This window comes from Heterocephalus glaber, unplaced genomic scaffold, assembly GCF_053883595.1.
Source record: "Heterocephalus glaber isolate CG9 unplaced genomic scaffold, H.glaber_assembly_v1.0 deba00001481, whole genome shotgun sequence".
Taxonomy (NCBI): domain Eukaryota; kingdom Metazoa; phylum Chordata; class Mammalia; order Rodentia; family Bathyergidae; genus Heterocephalus; species Heterocephalus glaber.
This window is the reverse complement of record NW_028258317.1, coordinates 38,676,797-38,698,871: the sequence shown is the minus strand read 5'-3', so window position 1 is coordinate 38,698,871 and position 22,075 is coordinate 38,676,797. Positions and strand designations below refer to the sequence as shown.

Here is a 22,075-nt window from a genome sequence, read left to right as displayed (position 1 = left end):
TTGGCTAGAAAAGTTAAATTTAAAAAATCATTTGTAACTCAAGGTGTAGATACCCCTGTCACTATAACAGCTGCCAAATCCTTAAACCTCTAAAGATTTTCCCCACACCACAGGCTCCCCAGTGATGGGTTGATGACCCTGTTTCAGCAAGAGATAAAAATCAAACAGTATTTGGTGTTACTAAGAAACAGAATCTGACTAGTAATCATCTCACTTTCCAACAAGTTGTACTGTATGTAGGCACAGCTTTTATGCAGCATAGAATCAGTGCTTCAAACAACAGAAATCATTTGGTTCAATGCAGATTTCGTAGCAACTAACAAATGAAAATATGCTTTGGACTAAAAATAACAAGAAAAGAGTGCCTCAAAGCACATATAACTTTCTATCCTAAACACTGGTGATGTTAAAGAAACACATTAAAGGAGCTTGTTGTACTGGCTTGTGGCTTGTCAAAATTGTTCAGCATCTGCTATTGGATTTAAATTTAGCATCTGTCTCATTCATCACTGCCTCAGCACCACCTGAAGTTAGCACAAAAAGTGGGATTGTAGTCATCTGCAGAAAGGTTGTCTAAATTCAATTGCTTATGACAGCATATTTACAGGTAGTAAATTGCCTAAATTCAATTGCTTATGATAATGTATTTACACTTTCAAGCATAATTCAAACTTTTGTATAACATTACTGATCCATTGCTCCAAAAGCAAAAAAAGTCTCAGGATCCGCCAACATCATGTAGTCATTCAGCAGGAAACATTCAGTCTTTTTTTAGCATCTGTTCTTTTGAAGTTCTCCCTTTCTTTTTGTAGGCTTTGATCAAACAAGTAGTCCTGAAAACAATTTTTGTTTTCAAGTTCACTTTTATAAATCTCCCTGAAATTTCAGCAGGGCTGATAGAATTTATCAGTCTATTTGTTCTCAAAAATTAAAGGAAATTAGGTATCAGGAAGCTCAACTTTACAACATACTTCAAACAGTGATATATATATATATATATATATATATATATATATATATATATATATATATATATATTTTTTTTTTTTTTTTGGTACCGGGGAATGAACTCAGGACCTTGGGCTTGTGAGGCAGGCGGCAGCACCACTGAGCTAAATCCCCAGCCCTTAGTGATTTATTTTTTAATTGATATTATCATCCTTCCTTTATAAACCCATAAAATACTTTTCCAAAGTGAAAATAGTGACAGGGTTAGAAGAGAACTCAAATTCTGTTACTTGTTGATTCAACAAACGCACACAGAGTGCATACATGACTGATGACCAAATTAGATATTTAAAGATTCAGTCTGGAAACTCAATATAAGAGAATGAAAAAAAATAATAAATAAAATTAAAATACCGAAACACAAAGAGGCATCCTGAACTCAAAATGAGTTAGGGAAAACTTCCTGGAGTCAGAGTCACCAGGACAGGCAGGGAGAGGTCAGTCAAAGCACCACTGTAAAAGGTTCTCATGGAAAGGCAAGAAGATTTGGCACCTTCTGAGCACTACAAAGTTTCTTATACCTGGATTGAGGCTACAGGAGAGGATAGGATGAGGTAATGAGGCTGGAAGTATATAAAGCCCAGATTATGGCTTTTTTAAAGTGCTCAGATTCGATTTTAAGTTTATTTTGGCCAAGTGTGTGTGACACGGAAATATCACTCTGGCAATGGTGTGGAGGGCATACGAAAAATAAGAGAAACTGGAAGTAAGGAGGCCATACAAGAGGCATTTTCAAAAATAGAGACAGAAGAGAAAAAAAAGAAAATAGGAAAGAGATTCAAGAATTAGTTAAATAGCTATAAGCAAAATGACCTGATAACGTATTGGTGAAGAAGAGGACTCTAGGATGAATCTCAGATGTCCTATGTGAATTACTGATTAGATGGTAACACCAGTCACCAAGACAGAGAATATTTAAAAGTATCAGTGCAGTGACCATTCTAGAAATAAAGTTTTCTTTCTTCAGTAAAAGTTTGCATTACTGTTATAGTATGTTATCATGCTACTGTAGAGTGAATTGTATATTCACAAAATTCATAGGCTGAAAACCTAACCCCCCCAATGAACTCATTTTGGAAACAGGGCATTAAGAAGCCATTAAAGTTAAAGGAATTCAGGGAATGAGTTCTAATCTCACAGAACCGGTTGCCTGAGAGGAAGAAGAAGAGATCTCTCCGCACAAGCACTGAGAAAAGGCAATGGAAGGACACAGCAAGGTGGCCACTGACCAGCCAGGAAAAAAGCCCTTATCAGAAGACAAACCTGGCCAGAAATTGATGCAGGACTTTCCATTATCCAGAAACACAAGAGAATAAATTTCTGTTGTTTAAGCCTCCCAGGCTACAATTAAGTGCCTATGATAACTGTTAAGGCAGACTAATTCAAAGCTGACTAATTCAAATTTCAATCAACCCATAACCCATGCTCCAAGAAATACGCTATCACATGCTATGGTACGCCTTCTCCTCCAACTGTTAACCAAAGGAACTAGGATTGTGCTTCTCACCCAAAGGAAGTCAATCCATGTGTTGACTTGAAAAGTAGAAATGGGCTGGAGTCTTTCTTGCAAACTTAAGAAATACTGACAGAATAAGTCAATTACTAGTGGGGGTAGAGTTAAGGAGATGGTAAAGCATGAAGAAACCAGGATGCGCACAGGCAAAACTGAGTTTTGAAAGAGCAAAAACAAGTCGGTAAATCAAGACAGAAGCGGGTGACATTAAGAGAGCAGCAGGTGTTCGTTGGAAGACTCAATACAGCTAATGAGCGTACAACACACAACTGGTCCCTACAGATGCTCAGTCCCTGACAACCACTGCCCAGGTACTTTGCATGTATGTTGCCTTCAAACATGCCTATTACAACCTGCTCTTGTACAGCTGTGTATCACCTCATCCTAAACAAACCAATCCCCTCACATATCCTTCCCTAAGTAATGCCATTCCTCCTTTAATTGTCACATTTGGAGAGTCTACTTCCAATAAAAGTTTGAGAGCGCTTACTGGCAAAGAAAATTTTAATAGGACCACTGAGATAACTAAGAATCCACAGGGGAAACAGTTACATTGAAAAGCAAGACAAGGGAAGCTGCTACTATGAGTGAATAAAACACCATGACATATAGTATTTGGTTTTAGTCAGGCAAGCTACCAAACAAAATGTAAATCCATTGTGAAACAACTGATCATTACATAAATGGAATAAATAAACATTTGAAAATATTTCTGGCTATAACATTCCATTCACAGGACATAAATGCTCTCACTTCAAAATCCTCAAGGAAAATAAGCCAAATATGCATACTAAAAATGTAAGATAAGAGAAGTTGAATCTGTACAATTTACAGAGCATGAGGAAAAAAAATGAAACAAAACACTCAAGCAATCTAAAAGAGATTGAGAAAAAAGAAAAAAAAAGTGTAATAAACAAGAAACAAAAAAAGAGGCTGAAATAAATCCAAATATCTATATTCACAATAAACATGAAAGGATCAGACTCACTTGTGAAAGAATAGCTTTACAATCCAGATTTCAAAAATTAAGGCTTAATAGTTTTATATAATTTACATGATTTATATAATGTATTTACATAATTTATACATGTTACATAATTTAAAATATATAACTTTACATAATTTATATAATTTATAAGATTTAACATTTTATATAATTCACCTATATTTTACATATAAGAATATATGGTACACATAAAAACACATATATGTACTTTCATCATATTAAACAATGAGTTAAAAGGGCACATTCTTAAGAATCACAGCAATAGTTACTTTTAGAAATGAACACATGAAAGTGGTAGGCTCAAATCAAAGCTAAAGGGAGAACTTAGCTTTCTGTTTTTTTGAAAAACTATTTTTACAGTGTTTTAAAGTATATAAGTCAGGTGTGACAATACACATTGTAATCTCATCTACTGAGGAGGCTAAGCTGGGAGGATTGCAAGTTTGAGGACAGCCTAGGCAGCTCAGTGAGACCTCATGCTCAAAATAAAATTCTTAAAAGGGCTGGCGATGTAGCCCAGTGGTAAAGTGCTTGCTTCATGTGTGCAAGGCCCTGTGTTCAAGTGCCTTCAGTGCAAAAAATAAAGAATACATTGAAAAAGCAATGGGGTCAAAATTATTATGGATAAAACAGTACACCTGAGATTTGCTTCAAGAGATAGGAATGGACAAGGAAATAACAGAGAGTAGAGAAGAAACAAGACTGGCTGTGAAACAATAGCTATTAAACTGATGGAAATATCATGAAAAGATTTCCTCGGAATTTAATATCTCATAAAGACTCCAGTTTTTCAGTTTTACTGTTAAAAACAAAGCTTCTTTCTGATCTGATTGCTACAATGCTTCTAGTTCTATGAAGCTGTTTTAGGTAAGATCCTCAAAAGCAGATGCTGTGGCTCTGGACCAGCCAGCTCACAGTCATAACAGATGTAATATTAAGAGTGGTTCAGTGCACAGTTATACGCACAGGTCAAAATAGAAGCCACATACTTTAGGCAAGTTTTACTGAAAATAGTATTATCTCATTCCTTTCTTAGGCGTTTCTTAAAGGGAGAAAAACTAAAAGTAAAATATATAGGATATAAAAAATATTTTTTTACTTGCAGGTGTACTTACATAAGAAAGAATATCAAACATGTTCATTAAATTTGCTTTGGTTTTGAAGGTTTCTTTTATTTTTAAGATGGTTAGCCTGTGATGAAGCACTTTGTCCTTTCAAGAAGTATGTATGTTGCAGATTCCAAAAAGCACATAGATATTAATCTTACAAAAATATTCTACCAGAGGGCAGGGGATTTAGCTCAGTGCAACCGTGCCTGTCTCGCAAATGCAAGATCCTGAGTTTGATCCCCGGTACAAACAAAACAAACAAAAAATATTCTACCAAAGTCATACCAAGGCCACAATTATATTTTTAAATATTTTGTGGTGTTTTTAATGAAGTTCTTTCATTTACTACTTATTCTCAAATATAAAGTTGATTTTAGAGATGAAAGGAACCTCAAAATATATGCAAGCTAAAGGCCCCTTGGAAGTGGATTACATAAATCAGTGATGTCTGAGGGCACAACGCTGGCTGCTATTACTCTACTCTTTAACAAGTTAAACTTTCTTTTTCAAACATGTATTAGATAAATCAATTTTGTTTATAGCCCATCGTATCATATTTACTTCCATTCCCCTGCATCTTCATCCAAATTTTTTAAGAGTCAAAAATATTAAAACTATGGCTTACAGTACTTTCTCTCTTGGCACCCACTTTTACATACTTTCCATCCATAATTTCTCTTTTCATATACCCCTAGAGGATAGGACCCCTTTCTCCAAACTGTTAACTTGCACCAAACAAAGTGACTCGGGAAAGATTTCCGTGCCTCTGAGAGTGAAGATTTAGTTCTTCTGTTGTCTCATTCCCAAGTGAAACTCAGGAATTTAGGTTGCTGGGCAGCTTGCCCCTGTTTGCTACTACATTTTCAGGGTTGAGGGCCAAGATTCAGCATGCCAGGCATATTTCTTAGAAACAGGCAAAGGGATTACTCTAAGGGCCACTCTTCCTACTGAATGACATGTCAATGCCAGAGTCCAGAGGCAGCCTGTAAAGCACTTATTCAAGCCATATCTTCCCCCGATATTTTGGGGAAACCCTCAAACACAGATGGATTAACTCTGTGGAACAGAATTGTCAGGTGCAATTCCTATGGTGGCAACAAAATCTCCAGAGAAATTACTTCAGGCTTTTGACTTCTGCCCTTTTCCCTGCCTGGAATAAAACAATTCTCTAAGGATACTGGGCACTGTGTCCCTGGTGCTTATAAAAAGTATGGGTCCTCAAAGCACCCCCATGGGACCCAGAAACACAGGGGGCAGCTGGTCTACATTAGAACCTACAGACTGCAGGAAGAGGGGACAGGTGTGTGTCATCCCTCAGCTGCCCACTCAAGGAAGGGTTTTCATTGAATTGGTAAGATCTCAATGATGACACTGGGGCACAATACATGGCTTTGTCAGCTGTAACCGAGTGATTTCTCAGACGAAAGCCCTGCAGAGCAGTAAATAGAGGCAAACTTTCCAATCCAGACAAAACTGTGTAACTGGGAGTTGGGAGAGTGGACCAGAATATTAACCTTGTTACCTCAGTTTATTCCCCACCCACCTACTTCAAGTTTATGTCGTTCTTCTAAGGTCATTTTCTAGGGCTTTCCCTCTAACTCTTAAAATGCCTCTGTTTCCACTGTTCCCCTATTATTCCAAATTGCTTCTCCCATTCTGGAAATCTTCTCTACAAAAATTATGAAGCATATTGTCTATCATATCACCTACTTAGGTATCACTGTGCTATAAGTACTATACATAATTAGATAATTTTTATCCCTCCCCATCAATCACAGCCTTCTAAATTCAGTTTGGGGCTTCCATGATTTCCCTTTGTTGCATATAGACAGGAATAAAGATAAAATTTACAAACTTTACTGAAGAACGGGCAGGCTCATATTTCTGATCAGCAGTCCTCTGGGAAGAAAACAGCGAGTCAGAGTAATAAACACGGCTGCTTTTTTTCTCCAACTTGCTTATGATGTCTAGTGTGTATGGCCCTTGGTTGAGGCCTAGCTCTGTGTAGGAAGTGCCAGGCATGTTCTGTGAGTGATCATGTTCTCATTCTCTTGGGCAATTCTTCATAGTACTTTTGGGGCAGCAATCAGAATTGCTGTTCTCAAAACTCAGGTGTCAGAAGAAATCAACACTTTCTTTTACAATTATCAAGGGTTAATTATTGAAAGATATAAAAAATACTGCAAGTTTTTATTATTTCCGAATATATAATTTGCTAACTCAAGATTTTGTAGTTGTGGAAATAGAAGATCAAACATTTTCAATGTCACTTAACTCAGACCTTTTATTTAGCAACCACATTTCTATAGTTATTATCATGGGAGGTCTAAAAAGGCTGTATAATAAAACAATGATTAGCTGAACAGTTTTAGCAAAAAGCAATCTCATTCACCTACAAATGGGGACAGAGGAGAAGGAAGAAGGAATTAAGAAGGGAGACAAATTAAAACCTTAGTCAGACTGAATGTCTACCCTGACTAGATGCCCTAAGTAACAAACTGTCCACAGCACTTTGCTGATTAAAAAAAACAAGTTTATTTTTCAGGCACAAATCCACTATCAAACACTTCTTTTGAGAAGCAGAACTTTCCAAACATATCTTCATGACTGAAATGCTGAAAATGTAGGCTTGGTAGCAATCTACAAATTAAACAATCTGTTATTTGGCACTTTTAAAAATTCCATTCACTATCAAAGGGTAATAAAATTGTACTTAAGAATTAGTTGCTACTTCATCTACTAATAATTATGATTCTTCCCGAGAACAAAATAGTTTCCACCAATGAATGGTTAGACATCAAACTTGCATCATTTGTATTGTTTAAAATGGAACTGATTATGAAATAGCTTTCATATATCCTGTTTTCTTAGGCAGAAATACATGTTTCACACATAGGCATTCAGATTCCCATGATCAGATAAGAAAACAGAGGCTCATAAAGATTCTGTTTTTTTCCATGTGCATGAAGCTCGTAAGTATCAGAGCTAACCTTTAAACCCAACCCAGGATTGAACAGTATCAGAGGCAAGCCTCTGTGCACTAAATCACAGCTCTGGGCTCTACTAATAATGCAAGGAAGAAAACTGTTATTTATCTTCACACTCAGTAGCCCAAAGCAACTGTGCTTTCAGAGTTCCTATGTTATTTTATAAAGATCCCTGGAATGAACACTATCATTTTATCAGCTGTGATATCGCAGCCTAACCTCTCCGAGCTGCTTTTCCTTCTTTGTAATGTGGGCAGTAACATTAACATGCTTGGAAGGAACAGACATACAAAAGCTATTTTCTAGTATTACTTTGTATTTTATTTTCTGTATTTTATTTTAATTTTATTTCTCTATTTTGCTGCTTCCACCTGCTATCAGATTATGCAGGGTTATTAAATTGCTAATTCCGTGATACAAATCAAAATCAATCATTTCTGGAATAAGAACTGCAAATTATACCATGTCTTACTACTGTGGTAAAATATACACTTATATAACATCTTTCCCATTACTGAAAATGTTTATTTTGGTGGTGTAAGGCATTAAACCTAGGGCCTTGCACCAATGAGCTACTTCCCTCCTTATATTTTTTGTTTCTGAAACAAGGTCTCCCTAATTTGCCCAGGGGGCCTTGAACTTGTGATCCTCCTGCTTCAGCCTTCTTAGTAACTGGGATTACAGGCATGCACCACCACACTCAGCTTGAAAATTTATTTTGTACTACTGAGGGTTTTAAAATTATCCTCCATGGTTCTTCAAAGAAGAAATGAACATGAAGATTGAAAACTACAAAATTCGGCTTGGTCAAATACTGACAGTTAAAACTATTATTATCTGCCAAAGAAGACAGATGAAAACAGAAAAGTTTAATGTATGGCAAGAATGGATAAATAGGAGAGAAAAGGAAGAAGAAATAGTGAGGTAAGGAATCTGAAAGGAAGAGGAAACACACAGATTAAGGAGCAAGGAGATTTAGAAAGCCTTCAGAAAATTCCTAGCATTTTCCAGGCTATTAGGGAGTAGAGCAGAGTATTGTTGATGGATACACAGAAAGAATGGAATCAGTTCCTCTACCCAAGTAAAATGTGATCTCAAAAGAGGAATTTACTCATATCTTCATTCCCTCTCAGCAAGCAGCAAAACACAGTAAGAGTCATTAAATCTGAGCAGTTTTTCTTACAATTCAGTTGTCGGAATCCCAAAAAGTATGTGAAAGAATTTAGAAATGAAAAGTGCTATAGAAGCATTAAACACTGCTATTATTGACAATACTAACAATAATAGGAGCATCAGAATGGCTGATATTCTTTCCTAATTCTGAGAAAATCAACTGCAAAACAAGACAGATATTAATCTAGTTTTATAGAGATATATATTACACATCAAAAAATGACATTATTTCAGTAATTATCAATTAAGCACCTATATTTTTCTGGACATGAGAATAGATGGGTATAGCATGAAGATACTTTACATAGAGTCCTTCCACTCTCCTTTAAATAAAGTGTGTGTGCGTGCATGGACGTGTGGGCATTTGTGTGTGTGTGTGTGTGTGTGTGTGTGTGTGTGTGTGGTGCTAGGGGACAGGTAGAAAAGCACTCTACCAATGAGTTAATACTCACAGACCTAAAATTTTCATTATCCAATTTTATACTCAGAAATTTGTTATTTTTATTTAAGAGGGATATACAGATTTTATAAATCTCAGGTTCCCATAAATCTTTATCTGCCTCTATCCTTGAGGCATACAGCAAAGAATAAGGAGAGTACTTAAGTTCTGATCTCTGACAAGACTGGTGGAATAAATAGTGACTACAATGTGATGTGCTGGTAACCCAATGCCGTCACCGGCAGTCAGAAGAATTTGGAGCTGTGACACAGGAACCCTGTACTGAAGGGTGTGGGGGAGTCATTTCTTGTTGAGGTGAGGGTATCTGTTAGGGCAGTCAAACCATTAAAAAGCCAGAGGAAGTGGCAGAGTGGGGTTGCAGGCCTCAGTGCAATGGTGAGAAGCTAGGAAGGCAATGTTGCCATGAGCTGCTAGGACTTTGCTCTGGAGGTACAGTGCAGCACACCCAGACTGGGAGAGAGACTGAGCAGTAGGAAAATTTTAAAATTTATTTTCTGGAAAAACATTCTGGCAACAGGGTAAATAATTCACCAGAGAGAAAATAAGTAATAGTACTAAATGTTAAACTGCTGGAAGAACCCAACATAAAACCCTGAGGTGGGCATGATGGCACATGCTTGTAATCCCAGCCCTGAGAGGATCCCAAGTGAGAGTCCAGCTTGGGCAACTCAGTGACTTAGGGGGACCCTGAATCAACATTTAAAAAAAATTTATAAAGAATTCAAAAAATACAGATCCCCCAAATAAAAGACCCAATCAAAAACTGGGCCAGTGAAATGAACAGACATTCCTCAGAAGTACAAATCGCCAAGTAACATGCCTGGCCATTAGAGACATGCAAATTAAAACAGCACTAAAACAGCACATCAGCAGGAAATCAAATGCTGGCAAGGCTGCTGAAGGAAAAAGAATTCTTCTACAATTGTTGGTGAGAATGTAAATTAATACAACCACTATGAAAATTAGTATGGAGATTTCCCGAAAAACTGAAATTAAAAATTCCACTTGACTCAGCTACTCTCCTAAGTATCTTCCCAAAAGAGTTAAAAGACATATTACAGTGATCCATGCACACTCATGTTTGCAGCAGCACAATTCATAATAGCTAAATCTTGGAAGCAGCCTATATGGCCATCAACAGACAAATGAATAAAGAAAATATGGTATTTATATATAATAGAATACTAATCTAAAAAAGGATAAATTTGAGTCATCTGTACAAAAATGGACGCACCCTGAAAACAATGTTAAATGAAATGTCAAACACATAAGCTTAAATACTGTACGGTTTCTCACATGAGAAATCCAAAGTATAAATAAAGTAAAAAGCAAAATAAAAGACAGATAAAAGGAAACAGGAAGAATGTGATCTAATGAAAATGAGACAGGGATCAAGGTGGAAAGAGAGAAAGGGGAAAGGTATGTAATAAAGAATTAAGATGTGAAATACACATGTACCAAACACAATGAAAGCACTCATGTATCACAAACATGAATAAATAAAACCAGCCATGATCCTCTCATATTCATCTCTATACTAAACCAAAAAAACCTACCTTTGGATTTTCTGTTAATTGAATATGTACACATCCAAGAAGATAAAATTTGTCCACAGTAACAAAAGCAACATTTCTCATAATCTGTACTAAAGAATTGCCAGAAAGAAATGGGAGCAGAATGTTACTCTTTAAATCTGCTGATAAGCTTGCCAGGCAGTGGCAGCCTGCACTGCTGAGAATACACTGAGAAAAGGGAACAAAAGATGACAAAGTATACCTTTCTGTCAAGATTCCAAGTAGTTCAGACAAGGGAAAAATTGCATAAATACAAATTAATATCAACTTGAATGTGAACTTTAGCCATATTAGATAAACAAGCATGGACCAAGTCAAGCTCCTAACTACTAATACACCAATGGGCACCATATATAACTGTAGGATTCACTAAGGACATTCTGACAACTGGTACTTTCTATCTGAAAACATGCTGAAAGGTCTTACTTTCCTTCAATAACGATGTCCATTTGCTTCTTGACTCATTTACTACTCAACTGTATTGATTAAATGTATTTTCCTATGGTACTTACCTAAAGGACTGTTAATAAGATCATACACTGATTTTTTTAACTTTTGTAACAATCTAGAAGCACATCTTTTTAAAATAATGTTTTGTTTCACTACTGCTTGTTATTGATTGTTCTAACTTCAATTAAGTCTTCAGAAAGTAGAAACATACAACTAAAATGACCCCCAGGTATAACATGTTTTCATCAGTATAACATGTTTTCACAAAATGACGAAGACACTTTTTCTTGATTGCATCTGTCATACAGCTCAGATGCATGATATACATACCCTGTGCTAACTGGTGTGAGTACAGTGGCCATGAGCCCACTTATCTATGAAACACTTGAAATGCAGCTAATTCTAAATGAGACTGCTGTACATGTAAAACACACAGTAGATTTTGAAGATATTCAAGAAGAGAAAGTAAAATACCTCATTTAGTTTTTATACTGATTGCATGTTGAAATAATATTTTGGAGAAACTGGATTAAAAACAATACATTGTTAATTTCAACTGCTTCTGCTTCTTTCCTGTGGCTACTAAACAGTTATATACAGGGCTCACACTACTGGATGAGGCCGATCAACAGTGATCTAGGCTTCTAGATCATCCTCTCAATTCTTGGAATGTTACAGAATAGCAATTATTTGGATATTTTGGAGTCAAATTACTTTTTTCTTATCTGAACTCACTACAAGATTGTCATATAAATCTATCATAAGGAGTGACAGATAAAGCCAACAAAACTGAAAAAACTACTAAACATATACCAGCAGATGAAGAAAATTTGGCACATGATGTGAAAATAAAGTGCAGGGTTCCATACTGAATGGAACTGTGCTGTGCTACACAAAGTGGGGCACAAAAACTTACGGAAAGTCGTAACATTCACTGACCTTTTTTTTTTTTAATTTTACTTAATTACCTAATGTTACAGATTAAATATTTTAAATCATTTTACTTTAAAATTGCAGCAGTATTTTTTTAAACTACTGATTACATATTTTGAACTGACAACTAAAATTTAATGTTTAAATGCCAAGGGTGCATTTAAATTCTGTGTTTATCCAAAGGGGGCATAACTTTTAGGAAAACTGAGAAACACTGTCAAATATAAAAGCCTAACCCACAAGTCAATCTGAAGGGAATTAAGAATGCTTCCCTAAAAATGCCACTTTGGTATATACATTATTTGAAGCTGAAGGCAACTAAGAAGCAAAATGCATGCCTTCCTTTTTCTTCCCGAAAGCAGGGCAGAAAAATTACCTTTGCTAATACATAAATTTAAATAAGCATGGTCTCACATGCCTGTAATCCCATCACTCAAGAGGCTGAGTGAGGCAGGAGAATTGCTGAAAGTTTCAGGCCAGCCTGGGCTACACAGTGAGTTCAAGGACAGCCTGAACTACATAGTGAGACTGTGTCTCAAAAAATGTATATTCCATAAATTTCTACTGGTAAAGATGTTCCCTACTCAGTGAACACAGTGGTGAATACCCGTAATCCCAGTACTCAGGAGGCTGAGGCAGGAGGACTGCCACAGGCCAGCCTGAGCTACACAGTGAACTCAAGGCTTGGACTACATATTGAGACCTTGTCTCATCAAAAAAGAAAAAGAAAAGTGGGATGAAAGGATGTCCCGTATTAAGAGACGAATATTCCTCTTAGTCTCACTCTTACTATGAAAATAGTATATAAACCCTCACGTCTAAAGACTATGTAGGCTTTCTTTTCTGTGTACCTTCATGAATTTAAATTTAAAGCATCAATTAAATTAGTATGCTTCCCCGCTCCACCCCTGTTAATGTATCTCTTATTATAAGTTTACTTTACAGGCCTCAAGTATAGAACCCAAGAGTAAAATTTCCTGTCACTCATAAAATCAAAAAAGTGAGTGCACAGCAAGAAAATGGAAAAAAATGTAGGAGAATTCCAAACTACTAAGAAGTCCTTAATGGTATACCCCTACAATTGACTATTACTGGGCAATAAACAGACTAAATTATGAATACAAGCAACTTGACTGAATCTCAAAATAATTACATAGTGAAAAAAGTCAGACAAAAAGTTTAAATAGGCTGGGGACTGGGGATTTAGGTCAGTGGTTCTACCACCTGCCTTGCAAACTCAAGGTCCTGAGTTCGACCCCTGGTACCAAAAAAAAGTTTAAATAGACTGTACAATTCCATTTATTTAAAGCTCTAGAGAACGGAAACTAATATATAGTTACAGAGTCCAGATCAGAGACTGCTTGGAGATGAGGAGATACAGGAGGCAGGAAAGAATAATGGAGGGGCACAAGGAAACTGGGGGTAAATGTTCACTTGTCTTGATAGAAGGGATCCCTTCACATGGACCAAAATTCAACCAACTGTACACTTCTAATATTTTCATGTTAAATGTATGTCAACTAGAAATAATACCATAGGAATAGTTAAGCAGCCTCACCCTCTCCTTGGGAAAGGGTGGAGCCTGACATTTTGAGCTTACACCCAACAGATGTTCACTGAACTAAAGGAGCTGGCAAGGGCAGTCATTCAGGCCCAGGGCTACTTCTTGTCGTTTTCCTACCCAGGCCACAAAGGAGAACTAAAAATACTTTCTGACTTAGCTTGATCCAATATTTATCCAGCAAATTATATCAGAAAAAAGTCATTCAAATGCTATACTTTTCTAAAATGGCATGAGATGATTACGTGGAGTACTCCCAGGAAAATCATGAACTGAACGTGGCAGGGAAGGGGTGGAGGCACAGGAAACACTCCAGGCCAAAAGCTGGAAATGAATGTCCAGGGGCCAACTTCTCAACTGACTTATCAAAATGAAATACCTTAGGGAGACCCAGGGGGAGGGGAGAATGATAAGCTATCCAATGTATGAGCAGCCCCAAAGGAGGAAGGCCTGATGCTTGCAAAGTATAACAGAAGCTCTGCATACCTCATGTACCACAAATTATAGCATCTTTCATCTTTATGACCCTATTTCATGATTGTCCCAGGTGAGTGACACCTTATGAGCACAGAGCAACAGGTTCCCCTGCCCATTTTCTACAGCCAGTGCCCTAAAGCATGGTTCTCAGGGACCCATCGGATTAAATGACACGTTACCCTAAAATAACTAAAATGATTTTAACAATTAATTTTAAGCAGAGATCTAGATTTTTAAGACCTCTTGTCATGTGGTAAGCTTTATATAGCTCTGCAAAAGTCAAGAGACATTGCTTCGAACAAATGCTGCTTGTGTCAATTGAAAATTTAAGGCTGTTGAATAATGTCCTATCCATTTGTCCTCACTGAAAAAGGCAACCTATCTATGCTATCTACTGATAAACAGCTATGCTTATTTGTCGCAGCAAACAATTGAAGAGTCCTCATTTCCAAAATATGTGGCATGGTTTTTTTGGGGGGGTGTCTTATACAGATAATAGAATTACAGGCAATTTTTTTGTCTTTTTTTACCCTTGTCTGTGTCTTCCATACTTTAAAAAATATTCTAGTTTTCTGATCAAAAAGTTACTAAAAGGTACAATTATATTTTTGATCACCAATAATAGATGAATGTAAAAAAATAGAGTAAATGGTAAACAACAATCCCATTCCTATTAAAACTACCAAAATTAAATTGTCAACAAAACCGAAGGAAGTAATTCCTTAAGACTGTGCATGCCTGCGTGCAGGCATGTGTGTAGTTGATGTTTTTGGTTTTCCTGTTTCTTACACATGTCCTCTCTCACTTTCCTCTTGTGCATTTAATTTAAAGCATCTTAGATCTGAAGGTCAAGTAGTTTGCTAGAAAATAACAATGAGTATAGCTTTTGGAGATACAAGCAAAGCTAAACAGAAAAAATAGATTAGATATGGCTAAAACAAATTCAAACACCAAAGGCAGACAGGAAGAAAAAAACATGGAAGATGTTCAGTCTCATTTTACTTTAAGTAAGTCATGTGGTCAGAATTTGAAGAATGGCTTAACATTCTCTAACTTACCAAATATAATTTCAACATCTAAAAGAAGCTTTCTATTTTATTATGTATGACAGCTTATATTTCTAACCTTATATTTTTCCAAAACAGGGAAAAATTCCCAGGCGGAGGAAAGAAGATTACACCAAATATTGGCCCACAAAACATGCACAGGACATGGAGTTTTTAAATCAATGTAATTTAAAGTACAAATTTTGTTGTTTTAATCAGACACAAAAACTATTGTTTCCAACACTAACATAGCATCTTTACCAAATTTAACATATTATTTATTGAAAGAAGAAATATTTTAAGTTAGAATACATCTATAAAACACTAGAAAACTAATGCTATGTCCGTGAAAATAAAGGGCCCAAGAAGCACAAGACAGTGAACACCTAGAGAAAGAAAAGGGCCAAAGATAAAATGCACTCTTCCTTAAAGGCCAGTTTCCCTTTATTTCCAAGCATCAAATTACAACCACGCTAGAGGACCACAGTGGGGTCCCCTGACCTCCCTGCCTTACTCTGAACCAGCCCAGTCTTTCAGCTCTCAGCAGCCTATAGCCCAGAGCTGGCTCTGTAGTCCAGGGCTTGCCTACCATGCCCAGGCTCCTGGGTTCAATCCCAAGTACTGCCAAAAAAGAACTTTATTATGGCCTGAACTGGGTGCCCACTCATCACCCCAAATTCTTATGAATGTGACTGTACATGGAGAAAGGGTCTGTGAAGTAACGAGAGTATTGGGGTGAGCCCTACTCCACTGTGAATGCTGCATCCACAGAAGGAAGAGATGAGGCCACAGGCACACAGGGAGGAGACGCTGTGAAAGCAGAGACCACCATATGCAAGCCCAGGAGAGACGCTTCAGTAGAAACAAGTCCCAGAGTTTCTTGTTTTAAGACTTAAGCCCCCTAAGAGTACAAAATCCATGTCTGTCGCCTCATCTTCTATGGTACTTTGTGGGCCAGCTCTAGGAAACAAAAACCAATTTTGGTACCAAGAAATGGCTGCTGTTATAACAAATACCTAAAAGATATGAAAGTGGTTTTGGAACTGGATAATGTTAGAGCCTGGAAAAATTTTCAGTATGTACAAAAGGCCACAGCTCCCTGGAAGAGACTACTGACTGGGAAGGGACATGTGAAGTGCTTCTGGTGAGTCTCAGAAAGGAGAAGGCTGAAAAAGGAAGCCAATACTCAGCCTACACTTCACGGCTCTACCACTTTCCCTTCCTCGGCCTAATTCCTCCCTTGGGGACAAACCCTTATGCCATTTGAGAAAATACACACTGAAATCTCCCCCAGTTCCTGTTGCTCACCCATTTCCCAGCCTCTTCCCCAAGACCATGCCCATTTCTCAATGCAAAGCACTGACAGGAGCTGTAATTTCATACCAAAGTGGGGGGGAGAGGCTCTCATTTTCCTCCTCTGACCTAAAAACAAGTGACGCTATGTCGATCTACTTTCTTAGAATCCCTGTAACTTTTACTGTATGTAAAATCTTTCCATTCTTTTCCCTATATGTACATCTTCCCAATACAGTAAGCTTCCAGAAAAGCATATTTATTTTGTGTTCCTACTACCAAGTCCAATGCAAACTACTTCCTAATCCACTTATTACTACCTATTAAGTGAGCAACTATTTCAGACTTTTCTGGAACTATTTCACAGGAAGGCAACAGATTACTTACCATTAATTTCCTTTATATGGAAATATATACTATTTCTCACCATACATGGAACCCTACTAAAATTATTTAATTACGACACATAAATTTTACCATACCAAACCTCTTCTATACAGTATATGTAAATGATCTCCTATGCACAACACTAATTTACAAGAGAAATAATACTTTTGCTATAAGCACGAAGTTGACAATGTATAAAACAATTTATGGCAAATAAAATCCTACTTTGGGCTAAACGTCTATTTTTTTTTTTTTTTTTGGTGCCAGGGATCGAACTCCAGACCTTGTGCTTGCGAAGCAGGTGCCAGAACCACCGAGGTAAATCCTGGCCCCTAAACATCTATTTTCAAAAGTGCACAAAATTGGGAAATGTATCATCACTCACATGTACCATCAAGTAGTCCTGGGTTCACTGGGAAGTCATCTGTTTCTTCACTTTAAAACGCAGCATTTCTCTCTGGGAGATGAACTGTTTGCTACAGCATATTTGGGGGCATGTGCAATCCCATAAGACAACTCTGCCTCAAAATATCTGATGAAATTCAGGTACACTGGACATATTGCACAAAACGGAGCTAACCTGCAACTCAAGCCGAGTCAAGTTTACGTTTGTCAGATCTGGGATGCAATCGTGAACAATAACTGACTTCTACATCAGGACAGTTACTTTCCAACCAATTCATTCTCCTTCTAGGGTCTACATCCCTTAATCTCGATCTCAACCTAGACAATGGGCCCGCCTCTTCTCATTTATGAAGCAGAGCTCCCCACCCCATCAACTGAAGACTGAAATGCCAACTGGGGCTGCTGATTCAAGGCAAAATGACATTTCAAAGACTTCCTGGGATCTCTCTCAGCACCTCCAACTTGCAGAGATAAACACAGAGAACTTGGAGGACCAACTGCTTCTACTCTCATGTTACACCTACACTTAAAAGGCACCTGAATACGAAGACACCTTTAAAGGTCAAACAGAGCAACATCTATGTCAGGCGTGACCAGCCCTAGACCCACCCGTGGCCACATGGGGCCCTGGACAGTTAGTAATGAATCCCCACAAGACCCCACGTTAACATTAAGTGATTTTTAGTGGAGTTTCTCTTGACTCCGTTGTACTGTGCTTAAACATAGACTGCAGAGGTGACCACCAAATTCTATGCAGGGGTGGGCACAGCGCAGTGCTAACTCCACTCCTGATCCTGCCACACAGTCCAGCGGAAATCTACCTGCACCAGACATTACGTGTGCTTGTGCAACTTAGCGGATAAACTCAGGGATTACCAATAACAGTATTTCAACCTGCTTACACGTCTGAGTATCTGAAGACATTTGATGTTATTAAACTGATATGTAAGTTTTCTTAAAATTTATTGTTAGACTTGTGTGTTTGATGTTACAAAAGTATTTAAAAGTAAAGGAAGTGTTGTTACTTATATATAAAAACTACATCCTACATTTTCTATGTGGCTCAAGACAATTCCTCTTCAAAGTGGTGCAAGCAACCCAAAACGTTGGGACACTAATGGTCTGTGTGATAGAATTGGGAATATTAAACGTTTCTCCTTTTCCAAGGCACAATGATCACCCTTCAGTAATGAAATGGAGTGTGGTTAAAGTGAGAAAGAAAAGCAAAAGAAAGAGAAGATGAAAAGTTTATAGAAAGGGGCCAAGGAAGAAAGGAACACACGTGAGGGACTCAGTAGACACACCATCTACAGCAATAGTATGAGAACATCATCAACTTTTTTAACAAAAGAAGTAGGGATAAGAAAGGTAAGTGAAGGGCCGGGGATTTAGCTCAGTGGTTCCGCCGCTTGCCTTGCAAGTGCAAAGACCTGAGTTCGATCCCCCGTACAAAAAAAGAAAAAAAAAGACAAGTGAAGAGGAGTTAAGCCCTCCAAACGAACTTTACCTAAGTGACACACAAAGCACAGGTGCATTTATGGCGAGCTCTGCATCAGAAATTCAAGCCAAATAACTTCACGTTTTCATTAGGGTTTTAAATGCAATTGTTTACCTAAATTCTATTAGGAAGGAAAGCACCTTATACAAACTTTGGTGACTTGCCCCTCACAGAAGTTCTGTAAAATGCACCTACAACCACGTTTCATCTGTAAAGGCTTCGTCCCCCGAAGCGTCGCCTGCTGTTTTAGGGGCGACCCCGGGACGTCTCCGGCAAGGCCGCTGGCCAGCAGGGAAGGGGCGAGAGGGCGCCGCTCCCGGGCCCTTCGGTCGCGGTCCTGTCCTCCGACCACTTGGAGGAAGCCCCGGGCCTCAGCCCGCCCGCCCGTCCCCGCTGCGCTGCCCCGGCGCGGCCTCTCCCGCCGGCCCGGCCCACTCGGGAGTCGCGGCCTCCGCGCCCGCCACGCCCGGCCAGAGCATCGCGCGGCGCCGCCGGGCCGGGCACAAAGGCGGCCTGGCGGGAGAGGGAGGCGGCCGCAGAGGAGGGACGACGCTCAGACCCTGTAGCCTGGCGGCGCGCGGCCTCTTACCGGCTCGCGGCGACGCGAGGGGCGGAGGGCTCGGCCGGCGCCCTGCCTGCGCGGTCCTTGTCCGGAGTAACGGCGCGGCGAGCGGCTCCGGGCGGGCGCGTACACGCCGCGCGAGACCGGGAAAGCGCGCCCGCGTCCGCCCGGCCCCTCGCCCTCCCCGCGCCGCACTCGCGCGACCCGGGCTGCGGCGTCGGCGGCCAGGCTGCGGGAGCGTAACGCGCCCGGCCAATCAGGGCACGCGGCGGGCCCGCTCGGCCAATCAGGGAGCTCGGCGGCGACTGCCGTCCGGGGTCTCGGAGCAGCTCGCGGCCGCGTGATGGACCGAGCAAGGATGGGGCGCTGGGCGCGCAGTGAGTCCGGACGAGCGGGGCGGGTGGGTCAGTGAAGGGTCCGCTGCGATGTGCTGGACGATATACCGGAAAAGGGCCGTGTGGCCAGCGTTGCCCATAGCCGGCAGTCCGGGGTGGTGGTACTGTTGACCTAGCAGCCAGTGGGAGCGGTGCTAGCTGTTCAGACTGTTGTGTGGCCTGCTGCCTGCTGCGGGGGCCCTGAGGTATGGTAGGGTGATGAAGAGCAGGGCCTGGGGCACCATCCTCACTTTCTAAGTAGCTCTTAGTGCAGAAATATGCATTATAACCTGATGAGCCATGTAAAATGCAAAAACAGTGCGCACACAATGTTCAGAGTTCCTTCCTACCATTCATTTCTATTTTGTGCCACGTAAGATTGTTTTTCTGATGTTTTGTTTGTGAGTCTCAAATTCTTCCTGAAAAAAGATTGCTACTTTTCAATACCTATGTCTTATATTAGAGTATATAATCAAGGGATAGTGAGAAGTGCCATTTTAAACATTTAAAAGGATCTAGTTTAGCAGTCTAAATAAAACTTTTTCTTTGACAGACCTGTAATTTTGTTCTGTTACAATCAGTTTGCATTTCTCCCACATACAACAAATATTTAAGGGGAGAAGCAGCTTATAAAATAAATGTTTTAGAGAGAAACTAATTAAAGCATTTAAATGGATATTTTCAGAAAACTGCAAAATATTTGCTGGCAGATGGCTGTCGAGTGAAATAAACTCAGTTCCCTGGGTGAAGGAGTGCCTCAGACCAAGACATGGCTCTGGGTAGAGCTGCCTACCAGGAACATAAAACTCAAGATTGCATTAGAGTCTGTGGTTATTCATCACTTGAGTCCTATGAAAAGGAAAATGTTGTTAGGATGAAGGGACACTCATTCTGGTTTATCTTTTCCCTTTTCTCTTCAAAACATCTCTGTTTTGTGTAATCTCCCCCTCAGCACTCTCAAGTCTCCCCATTTTTGGGACAAAGAAACACAAAAAAAGAAAACGAGGGGGAAAGGTAACCTTATTCCATAGCTCCTCCCTCTCCACCTACCACCCTTTCCCCTCCCTTCACAATTACATTTCTCAAATTTATGCAGCAACTACATCTGGTTTTTTTACCCTTTCATTGCCCTGACAGGGTTCTTGCTATGGACACTGATGGCCTTCCGCTAACTACCCGGTGGGTGTATTTCTCTTCCCATAGTCATCCTCTCAAGCATTCAAAGCTGTTACACACTTTTCTTGGAGCCTCTGACCTTCATCCCTCCCCAACCCACCCGACCTTCAGTTTCAAGTGATCAAACCCTCTGGGATTTGGTCCTTCCATTTAAGAAAAGAAAAGGGTATCTTTTGAAATTTTTTAAAAAACGTGACCATATAAATGCATTGGTAAGTTTTCTGTCAAGGAAAAGAAGGACCCAGAATATGAAGCTTCCTTAGTTTCCAGGCAGAGCTGCCTCTGTCATCGGTGACTCCTAAATCTTTGCCGGTTTATCTCCTCTCAAATCTTTAAATGCTGGAATTTCTTGCAACTCATTACAGTCCCTCTTTCCTCTAAATTCATTTTCACTTCCAGCTTCTCATCTAATGACCTAGGATTCTTAAATTTATACTGTCAATCCAGACTTTTCCATGTATCCTAGTGTGTATTGTACTTCCCTGTTGGGTTGTCTCAAACCTGGATTACCCAAAAAGGAACCATGATATTTCTGATTAAGCTTGGTTATCATACGCAGTTTAATGTCTTTGTGAATGGTACCTCCATGACTCCTACAAATTAGAATAATTCCATTGTGATACATTTTCATCATTCCCTGTACTGCCGCTTCATAATATTTATAATATTTTGTAATTATACACTAAGTTTTGTAACTACTTATATAGTATCTCTCTTTGCATTTAAACCATACATTCCCTAAGATCAGGGGCCAGGTCACCCTTTCATTCTAGCAAAATGCTTCCCGCTTTGTTGTTACTCAGATGCCATAGGATGAATTTGTTGCTTAGAAATTCCAAGAGCTCCTCCTCTTTATATAGCAAAATGCTTTCATTGTCAGTTTTCAAATCTGGTCATCATAAAATCCAAAGGAAGTAAGTGTGTGAAATGTTGGGTGCTAGGAAAAGTGTGGGAGTAAAAGAATTCCTCCTATCAGCTAAAAATTAAAATGGCATTTATTGTATCAAACCATGGGGAAAGAGCCCATAAAACTGCAATATAGGCAAGCTTAAGGTGTTCAATTCCCTGGTTTATTGTGCAAAA

The 22,075-nt window shown here is 39.1% G+C and overlaps 1 protein-coding gene and 1 long non-coding RNA gene across 40 annotated transcripts in view; one reads left to right on the top strand and one right to left on the bottom strand.

Annotated features, from left to right (window-relative positions):
* Mpdz (multiple PDZ domain crumbs cell polarity complex component) overlaps positions 1-19,606 on the bottom strand; it is a 159,349-nt gene extending 139,743 nt beyond the window's left edge. For all 36 annotated transcript variants that reach the window (XR_015440073.1, XR_015440072.1, XM_087183939.1 and 33 more), the window contains exon 1: positions 19,470-19,606. The gene's annotated coding sequence lies outside the window, so the exon portion shown is untranslated. The remainder of the gene's footprint in view (positions 1-19,469) is intronic.
* Positions 19,607-19,621: 15 nt separating this feature from the next.
* Positions 19,622-22,075, top strand: part of LOC101707767 (uncharacterized) — a 163,306-nt gene continuing 160,852 nt past the window's right edge. For 2 of the 4 annotated variants that reach the window (XR_002392483.2, XR_001183023.3), the window contains exon 1: positions 19,713-19,819. This is a non-coding gene — a long non-coding RNA (uncharacterized LOC101707767). Of the gene's footprint in view, positions 19,820-22,075 lie in introns of all 4 variants that reach the window. The other 2 variants (XR_015440076.1, XR_015440075.1) reach the window with 2 other exon arrangements.